The following is an 8,567-nucleotide window of genomic DNA, read 5'->3' on the forward strand; positions in this document are numbered from 1 at the left end:
ATTGCAGTGTAAACCTGGACTGCTGGCTTTTCTTTTTGGGACGCAAGTGCCCGACTTGAGCTCTGATTGCCAAGGCACCTACTTCAAGGAAGGCTATTTTGAACAAACTCATGACAGCCACAGGACTTGATAAAAAGCCAAGCCGTTTGTTTTAGAGATCTTGGTTGATTTCAAACAGATCCTTGGGGCTATTTTTTTTTTCCCCCTTCATGTGCTTTAAATTCCTGTTCTTAGGTCTTAAATTCACCAATAAAAAGTGAGCTTTTGAGACCCTAGACCCCCACCTTTGGCCCCAATAAAAGCATAACCCCCGGCCAGTGCTGTCTCTGCATGCTCCCTGGCTGGGTGGCCCCTGCTGTACCTTGTAGACTCCAGGGCCTGGGAGTCATAAACTCTTTCTTTTTCTTCCATGTTTCCCAATGGTTACTGCTGAAGGGCATCTTGCAATGAGAATAAGAACCACAAACGTGGGTTGAGTCATGACATTGGTTTCGAAAGGGGGGATTCTGTGTGGAGCTCACCTGGGCCCAGGTGCGTGCCAGCAGCCATTTCTGGCTGATAGAAATGATAGACGGAGATTGGCACAAATCGGTAACGAATTGTGCTATGATGTTGCTAGGTGATAGAAATCATCTCAGTGCTCACTTTGGCACACGCAGACTAAAATCGGAAGGACCCAGAGAAGCCTAGCATGGCTGTGTGCAAGGATGACAGGCAAATTCATGAGGCGTTCCCTATTTTTAAAAATACAATAAGGATTAAATTTTTTAAAAAAGGAAATCATCTTATGGGACCACTGAAACATACGGGTCTATCGTTTACCTAAACGTCCTTAGGCAACTCAGGACTGTACCTTTGTTTTGTGCTGTGCATCTTTATGTTCCACTCCAAGGAAAAGCTCCTTTGAAGGTGGATAGTATATCCGGTTTGTCTTCCTCTCCTTTAGCATCTCCTCGGTGGGTTCCATGGGACATCAGTGAGGGTCTTGTGTGAAACCAGTTTGCAGAAGACAAGGGTTTCCACACGACACATTTTTTTCTCATGGTGCCTCTCTTAGGATTGCTATTTCTTGGGGTGCACTTTGGGGCACATGGCTAAAGTAGAATACTTAGCATTAAGTAGGAAATATTAAATACAACAGGTAACCATAAGCCACACTTTTCTCTTCAAGTGGCCCTAAACGGCATTATGTTTGATTTCACTGGTGTTCTAGGAACTGGTACACTTGGGATAGCCATGGAGCAGTTTATCAAGAATTTGAAACAATCGTAGAGGTATTTGTTTAGGAGGTCAACTCTGGGCACAAGCGACAATGTGTAGTGATTTGGGAGCAGAGCAAGGAGAAGCAGCCATGGAATGTGCCCAAACAAGAAGGCCCAGGAGCAAACATTAGTAGGAGAAAGGAGGTAATCCTGGAGTAGAGACGATCTTAACATCAGGTAAACTAACCCTGGAGAAGTCACCCAAGGCTGTCTGCCCACACCAGGCAGAAGCAACCAGAAATCCAAGCTGGGATATTGAAGAAGAAAAGGAATAGGCACCCAGGAAATAGGTCAGGGAATAAGAATCCATGCAATGGGTCTCGTCTTGTGCACATCACAGTCTCCATAAATATTCATTGGATGAATGGACAGCAGAGCTCATGGAAAGTTTATATTCCACTGAATTGAAGGCTTTTTGAGTGAGCGGCTTTTTGTACATTCTTTCTGCTGAGAATCAGATGCGAGATCAGATTCTGGGCTCTATGGGAGGAGGAACATCAGGTTACCCGAGCTGAGTGGGGGATGCAAGGGGTGGGGAGCCAGGCAGGCTTCGCTGCACGCCGGGTTGAGGTTCCTGCCCGCAAATCTGCCTTTAAGTCGCTCAGCGACCCTGTTGAAATGTGCCTCATCAGCTGCTGGTTTTATTTCCACTTTGGGCTGCCTGTTTTGTCACTGAAAGCCAATACACTTTTCATTTTAATAGGGAGTATCTGTAGATAGCACAAGTTTCACATACATTTACACAGAGAATTTACAGCTAACACAAAAATGGCTCTGATGAGTATACAAGGCAAGAGATTAAAATGTACCACCAGTACACCTCAGGCTGAACAGAAAATATTTGCCTCATTTTCTCCCTGTCATGAGGCTAGATGTTAAGACAGTATGAAAAAGAGTTAGCTTCTTCTTTCTCCATTTATTCTGAAGATTTACAGTTCATTATTGCATTAATACTTCCATCTGCTTTTTACGTAGATTTTTAAAAAGATCTATGTTTCTAATCCATGCTATGTAATATTCTTCCAATATGTTCACAACAGGATGAAAGTGAATGAAATCAGGGGAAAACAGGAAGGTTAATGTCTGGTCAGACGGTTAAGTGAACCAGGTTACACGGGCTCTGACACCTACCAGCTGCATAATCTTGGATAAGTCACTTCATTTTCGATGCTTCCGTTACCTCATCTATAACAGGAAGGGAGGTAATAATGGTGTTTCTCTTATATGGTTGTTTAGGGATTGCATATGTTAATATATGAAAAGCAGAACTGTGTCTGGCACAAAGTAAATACAACAGGCTACTAATGTTGTTGTCGTTATTATGATTAAAAACCATAGCCATAAGGGCAGGGGCTTGGGTTAGATTTGTCCGCTAAATAAAACTAGGGCGCAAGGTTTTCTCACCTCTCCAATTAATTTTTATCTCATTCTCCTCAAAATAGCATCTCATTTCTGTATTTGTCATGTTTGTAGTTCTTTCATTCAATCAAAATATTTACTAAAGGGTTGCTCTGACATAGTTTTAGACTAGGGGAAGCAAGGCAAAGAGCAATACCAAGTGGACAACTTGACCCAGAACCACAGCAAAACAGGTAGAAAAGCAGTTTGGTCTTGTGCAATTGACATTCTTTTTCAGGGAGGTACAGAGTGAATGAGGAAATAAACAAATATGAAAATTCCAGAAATATCTGTGAAAAAAATTAAGCAACATGACTTGACAGTAACCGAGTGACAGAAAGAGGTATAAATCTGATTGGCTCCCCAGACTAGGGAAGACTTTGCTAAGAAGGTTCTGGGTTGAAAGAGGGGATGCAGAAGAGATCAAGACTTTTTCATTTTTTTAATGAGCTCATTTTAGACTATGGCTTTCTGCCCAGTAGAGAAGTTATTGAGATTAGCACCGTCCAACAGAAATATATATGAATCACTTATATGATTTTGAAGTTTCTTACACCCATATTTTAAAAAAGTAAAAAAGTAATTGGTAAAATTAATTTTAATGATATATTTTAAAAGAATATATCTAAAACATTTTGATATGTAATCACATGACACACAGTGAAATATGTTACATCCTTGTTTTTTTGTAACAAGTCTTTACAAGTCAGCGTGCATTCAGACAGCGCATCTCAGTTTGGACTCATCAATTTTCCAGTGCTCAGCAGCCACGGGTGGCTTGTGGCCACTGTAGCAGACAGCACAGGTCATGACTACAGGTAAACTGTGGCCTTTGGGCCAAATCTGGGAGGCCAGCCTTCCCAGCCTCTAAGAGAGACTTAGAGGGTTGTGAATAGGTTTGGCTAAGAAGGGGACATGGGGTTGTAAGCAAGTGAGTTTAAGAAATGCTGGGACAAACAAAATTAGTATTTGTTTGAATGTAGAACTTAGAACTTCTATGCATTGTGAGTTTTCTGGAGGAGACTAGAGCCATCAGCATTTCCAGATTTATTTTCAAAATTACAGAAATAGATTTCTCAATGAATTTCCTACATGACTAATGTTCTTTGAAATACATGTTGAGAAGATTATATCCCTTGCACAGTTAAGCATGTAATAGAATATATTTTAGGCGAGTGTATGAATAACTCAACAATGAGTAGTTAGGGACAACGGCATCACTATTCTCTCTCCAGATGACCAAAGGGAATGAGCAGCAAAACCCCAAATACCTATTTCCAGTTCCACTTACCTTCTCCTGGCCCCTACTTTCCTTTCATTTGGGGCTGATTGATCCTTCCTCTCTAGCACAGAAAATCTAGTTGCCTCTTCACACGAACCACAGCTCTTGAATGTGACTAGGCTTCCTAATAAGACTTTAATAGCATTGGTACCTGTCTGAACTTCGGGTGGCCCTGCAGCTGATTACATTTCGGGGGAAGCTGGTACCCTGCTGATTGCCTGAAGGATACTCTTCTTGGAAGAAGAAAACGGCAGCAAAAGACCTCAAGCTTAGGGTTACAGAGATGGCACCAGGCTATCTGCAGGCTCTGGGCTTTCACAATGTCCTCTGGGCACGAGCCAGCGATCATGCTTCCTTTTCTTCTCAGGGTACTGCACATTTGTTCACAGAGTGGAGTTGCCATTGGGGAGTTCCGCAGGTGGGGCGGGGGGAGGGGGCGGGAGATGCAGCCCGGAGTCAAAGCGCGGGGGGCTGCTTGTCCCCTTCACAGAGAACAGCCTTCATTCAGGGTCTCTTGTTGATTGCAACTTCCTGGCTGACATCTGTGTGCTTCAGTTATAATTAACTTCCATATATTTTATTGGGATTAGTGACGTTAGCATTTTCGAACTCAGTACTAAGCACTGGATGTAATAACACTATTGGTCTTCCACTGGGGTTCATTTTAGGGCTATGGATGAAGATAAGAGTATCCACAGAATTTCATCACACTTCCATATTTTTTTCCATTTAAGAAAGCATAGAGCAGGGTTTTTGTTTGTTTGTTTGTTTGTTTTGGTGTTTTGTTTTGTTTTGTTCCCCCTCAGCGGAAACTGCAAAGGGAAATGATTAAAGGGAAACAACTATGCCTTTAAGAAATTCTTGTGAAAGAGTTTTTAGATCAATGCTTTAACTACTCCCACACTCCCAGAAATTGACCTTTCTCTCATTGTACATGATACTTTCTCCCAGAGGGCAGAAACAGGTTTACCAATTTTCACTTTGCAGTGATTCACCGCAGTGAAGGAGTAAAAGCAGTTAGATGAAGCATCCAAAGTTTTGGCTGTAGCTTGTCTTTAATGTGAGATCTTAGGCAAGTCACTTTATCTCCTTGTTTCTGTTCATCTCTTTGCAGAATTGGCGGCCAAGGAGAGGGGAAACAGTTACAATGCTCTGTACGTGTAGTGTGCATTTACTACCTGCTGGGCTCTATGCCTTGCAATCTAGATATTTTATCTTGCTTTAGCTCTCACACAATAAATGCAGCGAGATAGAGGCGTTCCCTTTTTGGAAGGAGGGCCCTGGGATCTAGAAAAATTAGATACCCGTCTTTGTGCCCAGGTGTAACTGGCTCCACAGTCAAGGCATGTAGTGACTAGACTACACTAATATACTGGATGTTGTGAGAGGGGAAAAGTTTCCCCAAAGCACAATCTAATCCCATAAAAATGTGAGGCATTGTCACGGAACAGCACCCCTAGTGGTTACTGAGGGCTTCGTCCTGCAGAGGGTACTGAGAATGAAAGTACAGTGTGTTTCCTGATCTGAGGCGTTGTCCAAAATAAAAACGTTTGTATTTTCCTCTTGACGGAAGGAAGAAAGATGAGACACCCTCATCTAAGCTGGAAAACCCTCTTGGTCAGCCCCCATCCCCTATCATCCACCCGCGGTCACAAGGCTGCATTAGCAGTCTGCTTTTCAGTTTCTTCCAGGCCAAGGTCATTCCTGCCCTAGGGCCTTTGCATTTGCTCTTCTGGCTCACAGCCTAGGAAATTCTTCCTATACTCTTTCCTTCCCATTCTTCACGTACAATCTAATCCCACAAAAATGTAAGGCACTGTCATGGAACAGCTCAAACCAAATATCAACTTCTCAGAGAAATCCAACCGCCCAATTACTTTGCTTATATGTATTTGTTTACTTGTTAATCCTTTGGCTCCTGTGCTGTATTGGTGACTCGTACTGGGCTAGGCTCTTCCTAGGGACCCCATAAATTAGGGCTGAGTGAAGAAATTAATGACAGTGTTTTAGAGGAGAGTGACGAAGCCTGGGTAGGGTTCTGAGTCAGGTGGGAACCTGTACTCTTCAGTTTCAGTCTGATTCTACTAATTGTTTCTATTTGAAGAACAAGATGACAATGTTCACATATCTTCATTTCTGAGTAGATTTTTCCTTTTGTTCTAATGTTCACCTGCCACCTCTTTCCCCGCCACTATCTTTGTGGAAGGTGTAAGGTATGTGGAAGGGCAGGGTCTTTGACATTACACAGAACAGGGGTTAAATCCTCATTTTGTCATTTACAGTGTGACCTTGGGTATGTGACTCAAGCTCACTGAGCTCACAATTCTTTACGTGTACAACACTTCAAAGGGTTATCCGTACGGAGATAAAATGTTCCCAAAGAATTCATAACAGTGTCTGTCAAACTGTTTTATTTTCCCCAAGGAATTTAACTTTCTTAGAAATAAATTTTGGTCTTGGAGAATACTGTCTGTTAGTTGGCTATCATTTGATTTGCTGGTGTTGGAGGAAGAGAAAGGCGAAGGGAGAGAGAGAAAAGAATTTTAGGTGATAGTGCAATTTGCTGGAACACAACGATTTTTGCCTGATCTTGTATCACATTTATTGATATGTGTTAGGCTATCAGTAGGCATACAAAGTAAAATTAAAATGATAAACTTAGATAGTGACACAAAAATTCCAGAAAATTCCAAAATTGGTTATGTAAGAAACCACTTCAACCACTTCCCTGAAAATAAATGCAACAAAAATCCCATGAAATAATTAAAAAAAAAAAAAAAGCTTAAGAAGGACAAACACAGCACTATGGCCTCCATTCTGGGGCTGCTAGGAACCTGGGACTAGCTTTCACGTGAGCATGCATACATCTAAATTCATCGAGATGGATGCATTAAATGTGTACATTTTTTTTGGTACATCAATTATATCTCAATAAAACTGAAAAAAAAAAGGAGAAAACTGAACCAGCTTTAATGCTTTCCTGGGGCTTTCTGACATGTATGGATCTCTGCATCTTCTCAACACAATTTCTTATTTTTGTAACTACTACCAAATTAGAAAGACTGTTATAAAGGGGAATGTCTTTTTTGTTGAAGTAGAATAAATAACTCATCCAGTGTCGAATCTATGAAAACTTCAGGTCTCTGAGCCTCTGGGTCTTCCCTTTTAGCTTAAATCAGCAGATGGAAGGATTAAATACGATACACATATGATAAAAATGCATATGTACCATAGTCATAGACAAATATAAAGAAAAATGTATATATGAGTTTATAAACAATAAATAACATACAATTAATCAATATAGGTTATCAAATTATTGATATATTTGCCTAAGAAAATAGTAAAGGACGTTGTTTGAAACAAGTTAAGATGGCTTCAACTCATGAGAAAAATAATCAGGGCTAGTTTTTATTTGCCCTAATGCGCAAATAATATCAGTATTATTTCATTTTATCCCATATAACCTTCTGGGGGGAAAAATAAATGTTGATTGCTGGGGGGATGCTATTTGCAATACTTTCTAAATGGGGTTGGCATCATTTGCACAAGGCATTGAGTTTACTCATTTTTCTAAGGTAAGCTGCATTGGCTTTACCAGTATTACTCAGTTTTCTCCATTTATTCACAGATGGGACCAACCTGATGATTTAATTATCTAATGATAAGATAAGATATGAACCTTTATAAGTTGGTAGGAATTATAAAGTAAGGTGAAGATGTAAATCTTTGTGTTGGTTAAAGGATGGACATAGTACTTTTGATACTCAGACCCTTGCAATTGTCATAGGAAATTTGACACTGTATTTTGGCAATCTGTTCACCATCCAGTTGTGAGGTTTTAGTGCTTATTGTGCAAAGCCTATTTATTTAATTTTTAAAAAAATTACACTATAATTAGACTTTAGTTTCATAGATAACCTTCAAGGTTAAGACCTCAGAGCTTAATGTCCCCCTCCCTAGAAAAGACAGTCACAGAAACTATTTCATTTGAGGAATTTTGACCTGCTTTGAAAAATAAAGTGAAAGCTTTAATTTCATCAGCCCATAATCATAAACTACATCACCCAGGTGCTTTGCTCGTGGATCAATAGTTCTCTATTTCCTTTGCTCACTGTGATGACTAATGAAGCTCGGTCTCTTACATAAAGACAAACAGCCAATGTAATGGAAAGATAATTATAAACAAGTAAATTATTGAAATTGAATGGAAAACCAATGTTAGGACCCAGTGTTTCTTCTGTACAAGGTTCTCTTGTTTGTTTGGAGTCATCTAACACTGTGAACAGATTCAAAATGACCCCGTCCAATGTCAGAGTATTTGACATTGAAGAAAAAAAATCACTTTTCGAGCAGTCACTTGGAAACCAATTATTAACAAGAAGAAGGGGATGATTTTCTCTACACAGTGGCAAGATATAAAGTTTGGAAGTTCCAAAAGGTTCCAATGTTGTTTGACTTTTAAACTGAACAATGTATGCCTCATTTTTAAGTTTGATGAAAATGCAGCATTTAATAAGGGCAGATCTGAGACATTTCCAGAGCATTGGAAATTCCCTGCAGATTATAGTCCTAAGAATAGCCTAAAAACAGCAGTAGAGCAAAAGAAGAGACGCTTCTGCATT

The 8,567-nt window shown here is 40.2% G+C and overlaps 1 non-coding gene across 1 annotated transcript; it reads left to right on the forward strand.

Annotated features, from left to right (window-relative positions):
• Window positions 1-637: 637 nt before the first annotated feature.
• Window positions 638-742, forward strand: LOC129084484 (U6 spliceosomal RNA). Its single transcript, XR_008530609.1, has one exon. It is a non-coding gene; the product is annotated as a U6 spliceosomal RNA (small nuclear RNA).
• Window positions 743-8,567: the final 7,825 nt, after the last annotated feature.

Source organism: Pteronotus mesoamericanus, unplaced genomic scaffold (assembly GCF_021234165.1).
Source record: "Pteronotus mesoamericanus isolate MK-2021 breed Mesoamerican mustached bat unplaced genomic scaffold, CSHL_Meso_final scaffold_174, whole genome shotgun sequence".
Lineage (NCBI taxonomy): Eukaryota > Metazoa > Chordata > Mammalia > Chiroptera > Mormoopidae > Pteronotus > Pteronotus mesoamericanus.